We start from the raw sequence: 10,932 nt of genomic DNA, 5'->3' as shown, positions 1-10,932 counted from the left end.
ATTTTTTTTTTTCGTAACCCGGAAATTTCGTATCGCGGCGCGTTCGTATCCCGGGGTACCAGTGTATTCTACCACTAAGGGCCCTATCACAGATCCTCCTCAGTGCAGGATCTCCAGCTACAGCATCTAGCTGGTAGCTGTGCAACATCTTTTTGAAGACATCCAGAGATGGAGACCTCACCACCTCTCAACGCAATTGGTTGCATTACTAAACTGCTCTTACTGTCAAGACGTTCCTTCTAATGTTCAATCAATATTTACTCTCCTATAACTTAAAACTATTACACCTAGTCTTTCCCTCTAGGGCAGCAGAGAATAAACCAGTCCCCTCCTCTCTGTGACAGCCCTTGAGATATCGAAAGAGTACAATCATGTCAACCCTCAGTCTTCTCTTCATCAGACTGAACAAGCTCCTTCAACCTTTCCTCATATGTTTTGTTTTCATACCTCCAAAGAGAGCAAAAATGGCAAGAGCCATCAAGAAGTCACCTGGATCCATACACTTCCTGGAATAGACCATTTTAACTGATCTCCGATCCCCACACAAGTTCTGAGTCATAGCAAGTCTAACCCCCACCAAATAGTGATCTGTCTGTAGATAGTTTCCCACTCCCTGATTACCTGCACTTCATCCAGCAAATAAAACAGTGAAATGAAAATGAAAGAAGTAAATGAAATAAAGAAAATATGCCTAGCAGTATGAGCAGAGCCAGATAGCACTTGGAACAGGCCCATGATTGCCATGGTGGCCATCTAATAATAATAATAATAATAATAATAATAATAATAATAATAATAATAATAATAATAATAATAATATAGGATTTATTTATATGCTGCCCAATCACTGGGAATCTGGGCGGCTTACAACAGAGGGGATAATAGACGGTTCCCTGCCCTCAGGCTTACAATCTAAAAGACACGACACAAAAGGAGAAGGGAATGGTGAGGGGGGGAGGGAATCAGGTCCAGCAGTTATTCTCTCCCTCTGAGGCCTGGACCAAGGGAGATGGACTGGAGGGAGGGCTCTTCTTCTTCCAGGCAGGCCTGATGGAGCTAGCCTCCCTCCCTCTCCCTCAAGATGGTGGATGAAGGGAGGGTTCTAGTCCTGAGCTGCTCCCAACAGGACAACCCCAGTATGGCCATTAAAATTCCCTGACACCACAAGCTGATGGGACTCTCACAGATCCTTGAGACCACCCCATCATGCTTAAGATGGAAGACTATTGAGCAATGGCTAGGGCATACGCCAACGGAATCTCTAATATATCCTCTAATATGTCCTCATCCAGCCAGATATTTGTGATACATGCCTGTCTGGGGTTAGAAATAAAAGTGGTAATATTTTCTTTAGCAAAGAGCCAGTGTGGTGTAGTGGTTTGAGTTTTGGAATATGATTCTGGAGAGCAGAGTTGAAATCACAAACCAATTGACTGTTTTGTGAGGGAAAGCAGGGAACTTAACTGTGGCCTAGACACAATGTGATGGGTTTGAGCACTGGACTATGATGCTGGAGATTCGAATTCCCACTTGGCCATGGAAACTCACTGGATGGCTTTGGACAAGTCACATGTTCTCAGCCTCAGAGGAAGGCAAGGGCAAACCCCCTCTGAACAAATCTTGCCAAGAACACCCCATAACAAGGTCGCCTTAGGGTCACCATAACTCAAAAATGACTTGAAGGCACACAATGAAAAACACATTTTAGGACAACAATGAAAAAAATATTTTAGGACATCAATATTATACTGGTTACATTGTTTTTCACATAAAGGGCAGTCTGCCAGCTATTTAGAATGAATGTTTTGCTTCATATGAACATGTGTTTTCTGGCTCTGGGGATCTGACTTCTGTGGAATATCCTCCATTACACTCATAAACTTAAGGCATTTTTGTTTTTTTGAAATACTGTAATTACCATGGGGCCAGAAAATACCCCAGAAATCATTCAGTATATTTTTAAAAAAAATCCATGTGGGTGAAGGTTAAGTTTTAAAATGAAATGAAATATCAACATTTGCAGAGCTTTTAGGGCCCCTGCTTCAGCACACCTTTTTCCCACACACACAGAGGTGGTAACATCAGAAGTTAAACTAGAAAAAAAAGTTTGCATCACAGCTTCCAGAACCCTCAGTTCCTATACTGTCTGAGGACCCCAAGTGTTGTAGTTTTTAAAAAAACTTTCCCAAATCCTGACATACAGTAAGGGCAAACCCAAACCAATCAGTTCAGAATCTGTGGTTCGTTCATTTGCTGCTCTGAATATTTTACTGGTAAGAAACCAATCCCCAAGACTTCTCCCAATCATTGTTGCAAATCTAAAAACTGCTAATATCACATGTGGTGTGTGATGTTCCCAAGGCAAAAGGGTTTTATTTGCACTGCTTATCAGCTCTCATGGTCAGCTGCCTTCCCCTCTGACCATAGCAGCCTTTTCAAATATCACACAAAGTCAAAGTTTGAACAGCAGTGTCATCAGCCACTTGACGTACATTTCTGTTATTTTCTGTCTGTGAGCCAGAACTCATCTCCCTTTTACACTAGAGATGTAAAGTCAGTGTTTCCTCAGTCCTATTAGAGAGTGCTCAAGATCATCTCCTCCTTCTCCCTTCCTCCAGGGAATCTACCAGATATAAGCAATTGGTGGTCTTCTTGGTGTTGTCAGAGCACAATTCCCATCATCCCTGATCACTGGGCATGTTAAAGTCAACATCATCCAGAGGGTCAGATTATCCAGATCCCTAGTGCATGTCCCCTCCCTTCATCAGAACTCACCAGGGCTGCTGCTACACTGCAGAATTAATGCAGTTTGACACTGCTTTAACTGTCATGTCTCCATTCTATGCAATCCTGGAATTTGTAGTTTGTTGCGGCACCAGGGCTATCTAACAGAGAAGGCTAAAAATCTCACAAAACTACAAATCTCAGAATTGCATGGCACTGAGCCATGGAGTTAAATAATGCATCAAAGTACATTATTTCTGCAATATAGATGCAGGCTGCTGCCAAAGTTTCCTCTTCCTGTAGTATTACCTCAACATCTTTGAAAAATCCTAGCCCTAAGTCATTCATGGATTTCCTTAAAATATTAATCACTTCCTCAGTGTGCAGCCAACTCTTTCAATGCTCTGAACCAACCAAGAATGGATAAGTGATTCTGTGGCAACTGAATCTGCTCCTTACTCCTGTCCCAGGGCAAGGAAGAGCAAACTATTTTACAGAGGTAGTCCTCTCTGTGAAGCATTACCCAGTTTACATCTGGTTGAAAAGAAAAGAATCCTAAGGAGGGATGATAGTGTTCTTGAAGATACCCAACAATGCTTAGCACCTGAACAATTGACTGAGCAGAAACACAGGCCACCTACTGTTTACCACTATTACAGAGATGGATTTTTTCTACTGAAATTATAGCAAGTGCTTTTTAATTATAACAGAGGAACTGGAAGAGATCTTAAGGGTCATCAAGTAATTCTGTAATTTAAAACCTTCCATGAATGCATCTACCTGCTGTGTGTGTGTGTGTGTAATGCAGACAATTTTTTTTTTTTTGGTGATGCATAACTGGACATGCTAGGTACAGGATGAAAAAGTGCAGAATTGCTGCTTCTCTTTAGATCTTTTCCCACCGCCTCTATGCTGCTGACCAAGAGAGAACAGGGAGTAATAACAATCCTGTATTAAATGCACAGAGAATAACATTCTCTGTGTACAGTTTGCATCTCTTCCACCCCTTCCCCTTCAATTCCCAAGTCCCAGGAGGCATTTCAAGGCATTAAACAGCCAGGAGAATGGGAGCGGGGAGGAAAAGGAGGTGACAAAGCAGTGAGGACTGCCTCCTGTCACTGCAATTCTCTAGACAGAGAGAAAAGAACAACTACCCCATTTCTGTCCCTTCTGTGTAGAGAACTGAAGAAGAGATGAGAAGCACTCTCTGCTGCTTGGTCACTTCTCCCTCCTTGTCCATTTAATGGCCATAGCAGGACCTCCTGGGCTTGGGAGACCAGGGTTCAGATCCCTGCTCAGTCATGAAAACCACTGGATAATTTTGGACAAGTTGTACCTTTTCCACCACAGAGGAATCCAACTGCAAACTTCCTCTGAATACATCTTATTGATAAAACCCTGGGGTAGGATCCCCACATGAGTTGACGTCAATGTGAAGGTACATGTAACAACAAACAACAAAAATAAAATGATCATGAATACCCCTTTATTCCTAATATGTGCACAGATTCCTGACATTAGTCAGAGGTCAGTTGTCCAGCTGGGCAGACAGTACTTCTGCTGTGAATCATAAGAGGCATCAATATGTTTGTTAGTATGTGAACATTGTATGTAACTTCACATCATCCTCTTCCAGTAGTGTATAAACAGCCACTCTCGGTAGAAGGGATCACATTTCAGACACTGACAATGAAAGTCACAATGCCTTAGGCATTTGACCATCCTAGGGAAGAAAATATTTTACTTGTACTCTCCCTGCCTCTCTTCTCCATGCCTTCCCTTGAGGATGGCAAACCCAGGACAGAATGTACAGATTCCATTTCCTTTAGGAGACTTATAGTGTCTAGTTAATAAACTATTTATTTACAAGAGAACAGGCTGGGTACAGGAATGAGCAATCCATCAAGCAATGCTGCTCGTCCCACAGACAACAGCAACACCTGGACTCCCAACATAAATTTTCACAACCTTCATAAAAATGCTTTCTGTTTTCACATCCCCCCCCCCCCCCATTCTGAAGCACACATATGCATAAAGCTACATGACCACATGGTCACATGACCACACAGACTCAACTGTGGAAGGCAAGTTTGCTACAACACATATAAAATTAGGAAAAGCTGAGGTGTGACCTGAAAGCAGAGCTTAGAATTCTAACATTTTTGGAGCACCTCTCCCAAAATCTTCCAGCCAGCAGGACCAGAAGTCATGCTTTCTGAGGGATTCTGGAAGCTATCCCAAAATGTTACGTTTCTGTGCTCTGGTTAAAAGACCAAAAAGAGTGCACCTTCACTCTTAATTTTTCTAGACAGTCATTTGGACTGTTGTGGCTGATGGCTCCCATGTGAATGTAATGGTAACTATGGTTATGTAATATAGTGTAAACTTTAAAGGAACTATCCAAGGTCCTTAATCCTATCCCAAATGTTCAGCAGCTTGCATAACTCCTTTAAGGTTTTAACTAAAACACAGTGTGGATACATTAACCCACTGATATGGGAGCCACCAGCTGTCACAGCCTTAAGGGGGTTTCTTCCTAACCAGATTTCATTTGTGGTGCCCCCTTCATTTTGACAGCTCCTGAAGCCCAGCTGCCCAAATCTGCCAGATAACTTTGTTATAGGCAGCACCAGGCAATGGAAGGTAGCTATGATTTATTAACTGAGAAGAAATAAGACTGGATTTTCCAAATATGTTACTTCTTTATAAACAAGGATGCCTTCTTTAGTTGGAAGGGGATCTATGGGTCATTGAATCCAACAACGCCCTATTCAGTACAGGATTTCTAGCTAGACCATCCCTAGAAGGTGGCTGTCCAGACTCTTGAAGACATGCAGAGAAGGAGACCCCACATTTCTCTCTAGGCAATTGGTTCCACGTTCATACCGTCAAGAAGTTCCTTCTAATGTTCAACTGAAACCTAACCTTCTATAAAATTTGTGAACAAGAAGAGGCTTTTCTACTATGGCCAAGGGGGTGTTTGTGGATTTTATTTGTTGTTGCTCATGCTATATTTGTTGTTGCTGCTGCTGTTGCTGCTCTTCTTCTTAAGATGCTTCTGGTCTGAATTCAAGGTGTTGATTATCACATTCAAACCCCTAAATGTCAATAACTGAAAGAGTGCCCCCCTCCATGGCTCTCTCTCTCTCTCTCTCTCTCTCTAGTGTGGTACAGAAAATGTGCTGTCTGCCATGGCCAGGATATTTGGGGGGCAGCCTGGAGTGTCCTGGTGCTGGAGCTGCCCAGACCGCCACCCATTACCTTAGTCCTCCATTTTGATGCCAGGCAGTTGTTAGAATGGTGTCCTGCTCTGCCACTTGGCATGGCCACCATGGCAGCGAATCACTCACACCTGAGGTCAGAACAAGGCACCTCAACCACATGGCTGGGCACCTCATGTTGACCTCAGAGCAAGCAACTCACAAAGGCAGCAAACACACTGGGTGGAATAGCTGGGTTTTAGAAGAAGCTGTGGACAAATGGGAAGTGTTTTAAATCAGTGCTAAGAGGGGTATGCTCTGAGTTTGGTGCTGAATGACTCAGATGTCATCTAGACTGTTTGCACAGACTTGGGGATTGGGCCCTATGCTGTATAGTCTTTCTGCTGAGAGGATAGAAGGCTGGTATATTTGACCCATATAGATAAGATCATGAAGATCATTAGAAGTGCTTATAGAGAAGCAATGTGACAAGTCAAAACATAAAGGGCTCACCCAGTAGAGGGGGGAAATTTCTGGACGTTTTTAAAATTTCCAGTTTTTTTTCATTTTGATTTTACAAGCATGTTTTCAGATTGGCATCAAAACTCTTTTGTGACATATCCTCTGTTTATATCCTCTTCCCTTGAGTTCTTCCTCCTCCCAGCCCGCTGATCAGATGTCACATTAGACTCATGCAACATTTCAGAAACTGATTTCCACTAATTTCCACTAAGCCATCTTTATTATTATTTGGGCATTATAGTGAAAGTGCTAAACTGCTTTAGGAATAGTCCCCTGTTATACTTTAGGATCATTTTGTTTTGATGTAAATATTCCTCTTTTCCTTACTTGAGCTCTGTTGAATCTGTGTATTAGAAACAATAATTGTGCTTACTGGCGGTGGCCATCTTAGCTAGTTGTGGGATAATAATAATAAAACATTTTATTTCTTACCTGCCTCTCCTCACAGCTCGAGGTGGGTTGCAACATAGTTAAAACACAATCGTTACATAAAATACATATATTAAACTGCAAAAAATACACATATTAAGAGATCTACACAATATTTATATTACAATACACAGAACAATAATTAAATATAAAATTCATGATTAAAAACTACCTGGATAGGCCTGCTGGAAGAGATGGGTCTTCAAACGTGACTTATATTCAGACAGCTGGTTTAGCTGTCGGTTCTCTTCCAGCTGGTCATTCCACAGTCATGGGGCAGCTGATGAGAAGGTCCTCTGGGTAACGGCCACCAGTTGGGTTCTTGCAGACTGCATCAATTGCCCTCCCAGAGGACCTCAATGTTTGGAGTGGATTGTATGGGAGAAGGCGGTCCTGTAGATAACCTGGACCTAAACCATGTAGGGTTTTAAAGGTCAAAACCAACACTTTGCACTTTTCCTGGAAACTAACTGGCAGCCTATGGAGTGACTTGAATATGGGTGTAATATGTTCACTCCTGGATGTTCCTGTAACCAATCTAGCTGCCATATCTTAAACCAACTGAAGTTTCTGAACTTGGCACAAGGGTAGCCCAATGTAAAGCTTATTGCAGAAATCCAACCTTAAGGTTATCAGTGTGTGCACCACTATCTTTAGGTACTCCAGATTTAGGAAGGGGTGCAGCTGGCATATTAGCCGAAGCTGATAGTAAGCACTCCTGACTGTTGTATCTACCTGGGATGACATTTGGAGAGACAGATCCAGGAGCACTTCCAAGCTGTGGACACAGTCCTTCAGGGGGAGTGTAACACCATCCAGAACTGGTTGAAACACAAACAGTGAGCAGAGATATGTTTCATTTCAGAAAATATTGGGTTAAGTCAACCTCACCTAGGAACAAAACCTGGGACATTCAGAGAAGTTTTTCTCATGTGAAGGGATTCACAGACAACCTTTAGAAATTCTGTGTATGTATCCCCTAATTCTCCCCACAAAACATGGAAAATGATCATTGCAGGAAAAAGCAAACAAAGAACAAAGCCGTATATTTACTTGCTGGATGGTCACGAAGAATGAGAAGATGCACAATTTGTTCTGGAGTCAAATTTTGACATTCCCCCTTTATATGCCCTCCCCCACCCCCTTCAAGACAGTAAATAAGGCACAGAAAAAGCCTTTTCATGTAAACGGTTTGTAGTGCCAGAGGCTATGAACATTGGATGTTGTTTGCAGCTGGTTTCACTTACAAATTAGCAAAGTGGCTGAAGCTGAACCAAGAGCTCCTCTCTGAACCTTTGCCCACAAAACACACATGCACGCACGCACGCACGCACACAAAACAGGACACAACAGAGGAACCTTTGGGGAGGTCCATTTAATTTTTTCCATTATCTTCTTCCCACTCCACATATCTAAATTTCTGGCATTGGCTAAAAGAAAACATGCCAAAGAAACAACACTTTTATGGTGCATTCTTTGCTTAGATTTGCAGACTGCAGTCTGCAGACTAGTGGTAACCCAAATCTGTCCTTCCCTAATTTAGCAAACATCATTCAGCTGTTTTAAGGGAACACTCAAAAGCTGCCATGTGGAAGTGACAGTGGCCATGTAGTAAGGAAGCAATACAGCAGGCATGTAACCCTTAAGGATAATGAACTCAATAGACATTAAGATCCAGTGGAAGCCTAAAGATCCACATAGCTTTGGCAAAGAAAGGAACACCTGAAAATAGGAAGGAGATCAAATAGGTTAACATTGTGATGTAAGTAAGGAGAGTAGCCCAAGAGAAGGGGGAAGAATGAGAGGAACAGCCACCTTTCTTACTGTGCGATATAAAATGTCATATTGCTAGGACAGAGATTACAGTTTGCATGCAAAAGGCCTCGGGTTCACATAGGGATAGTCAAAGCATCTGCTTGAAATGTGCTGTCAATGTATTGTGCTAAAGAGGGCAGTGATTTGGTATGCAGCAACTTTCCATCTCTCTAAAAGATGTTTAAAATGTGCCATGCATTATCTCTTTAAAGCCTCTCTCCCTTTTTTGTCTGCTCACTTGTCATAATGTTTACCACTAACAAAACTATCACCATGTTTTGGAGGTGCTGCCACTCCTTCCCACTGGAGGCTGTAGTTGTGCAGCATGCCAGTTTCTAAAAGAGAGAAAACTGAACTCATTACAAGGTCAAAAACCTACCAGTCAAATCCTCTACTCCATCTCTTCATCCTCTCAGATTTCTAATGTCTCTACATTTCCTGTCTATGTAGGTGACGCTTAATAGTTATAAAATACATACAGTGGTACCTCGGGTTACGAAATTAATTCGTTCCGCGGCTAATTTCGTAACCCGAAAAACCTTCGTAAGCCGAATTGCCATAGGCGCTAATGGAAAAAATAGCTCTCTGCTGCCCTCCGGTGGCGGCCTTTCCATTTAAAACAGCGCCGGGGTTTTTTCGTAACCCGAAAAAACCTTCGTAAGCCGAAACAATAAATCCCTATGGGATTTTTTCGTATCCCGAAAAATTCGTAAGCTGGGTAATTCGTATCCCGGGGTACCACTGTATAGCATAACAGCCTTAGTAGACTGTTGGACGGAACAGTCTCGCCTTAGTCTCCGAGAAGAAAGATGAGCTTGTGTTTGCAGAGTCAGTGTTGATTGTTTGCCAGAGCTGTTTGATGACTTGTGTGGGTGTTTTTGTTTGTTTTTGACCATGTGCTCTTCTGCTCAGCCACTGACTTGATCGGGGCTAACCTATCAGCCACTATGTTGATGCTTCAGTCTTTGGTGCTCAGCAAGCAGGAAGAGAAAAACAGCCCTATTTGTGTGCATTTTGTGGGGGGCTTAAAGGGGATGCATGGACAACTGTGCTGCTACATAGATAGGGAGATGAACACAGCTGGTTATGGAGTTGTTGCAGTGGCCTGCAACATCTGTGCCATGTTTGTTTTCTTGCCAGTGGATCTGCCATGCTATACTTGCTGAAGGAGAAGGTACAGTAGCATGAGTTCGATGCTTTGTGATTATAGAATCATAGAATCATAGAATTGGAAGAGACCACAAGGGCCATTCAGTCCAACCCCTTGCCATGCAAGAACTCTCAAGCAAAGCATCCCTGACAGATGGCCATCCAGCCTCTGTTTAAAGACTTCTAAGGAAGGAGACTCCACTACACTCCAAGGGAGTGTGTTCCACTAAGAGCCAGCATGGGTTGTTCAAAAACAAGTCATACCAAACTAATCTTATCTTTTTTTTTTTTTTTTTGATAGAGGTACAAGCTTGACAGATCAGAGGAATATTGTTGATGTAGTGTATCTTCATTTCATTTTGACAAGGTCACCCTGAAGATTCTTGCAGACAAGCTGGTGAAATGTGGGTTGCATCTAGGTGGATCTATAATTGGCTGACAGACTGAACCCAGGCAGTACTCACCAATGGTTGTACTTCATCCCAGAGAGATATGACTAGTCCAGTGCCTGAGCATTCTTCCTTGGCCCCAGTGTTGTTTAACATCTTTATAAATGACCAACGATGGAACAGAAGGCATCTTGATCAAATTTGCAGATAACACCAAATTGGGATGGGAGTACCTAATACAGTGGGCGCTTGGTATCCGCTGGGGTTTGGTTCCCGGATCAGTCGTGGATGCCAAAATCCATGGATACTCAAGTCTCACTAAATACAATAGCAAGTAAAATGGTGTCCCTTATATAAAATGGCAAAATAAAGGTTTGCTTTTTAGAATTTATATATTTTATATGCTTGAATGCGTGGATTAAAAAATTGTGTATAAGGAAAGCCGACTGTACTCTAGAGGACATGAAGAGATTTCAAAATGACAAGTTGGATTGCTGGGCCAATATTAACAAAAATTATTTCAAGAACTATAAATGTAACATACTATAACTAGGCAGGAAAAATGAAATACACAGATATAGGATGGGTGGCACCTTGCTTGAAAGCAGTACATGCAAAGAAGATCTAAGGGTTTTCACAGATCACATGCTAAACATGAGTCAACAGCATGATGCAGCAACTAAAAAAGCCTATGTAGTTACATC

At 42.2% G+C, this 10,932-nt stretch overlaps 1 protein-coding gene across 8 annotated transcripts in view; it reads right to left on the bottom strand.

Moving 5' to 3' along the window:
• LOC121927917 overlaps window positions 1–9,171 on the bottom strand; it is a 47,135-nt gene extending 37,964 nt beyond the window's left edge. For 3 of the 8 annotated variants that reach the window (XR_006103386.1, XR_006103382.1, XR_006103383.1), the window contains exons 1-3: window positions 9,070–9,171; window positions 7,611–7,696; window positions 7,048–7,285 (exon numbers count right to left, since the gene is read on the bottom strand). The gene's annotated coding sequence lies outside the window, so the exon portion shown is untranslated. Of the gene's footprint in view, window positions 1–1,640; window positions 4,448–7,047; window positions 7,286–7,610; window positions 7,697–8,122 lie in introns of those variants that run through there. The other 5 variants (XR_006103385.1, XR_006103388.1, XR_006103387.1 and 2 more) reach the window with 5 other exon arrangements.
• Between the last annotated feature and the right edge of the window lie 1,761 nt (window positions 9,172–10,932).

Source organism: Sceloporus undulatus, chromosome 4, assembly GCF_019175285.1.
Source record: "Sceloporus undulatus isolate JIND9_A2432 ecotype Alabama chromosome 4, SceUnd_v1.1, whole genome shotgun sequence".
Lineage (NCBI taxonomy): Eukaryota > Metazoa > Chordata > Lepidosauria > Squamata > Phrynosomatidae > Sceloporus > Sceloporus undulatus.
This window is presented reverse-complemented; position numbering and strand designations above follow the sequence as displayed.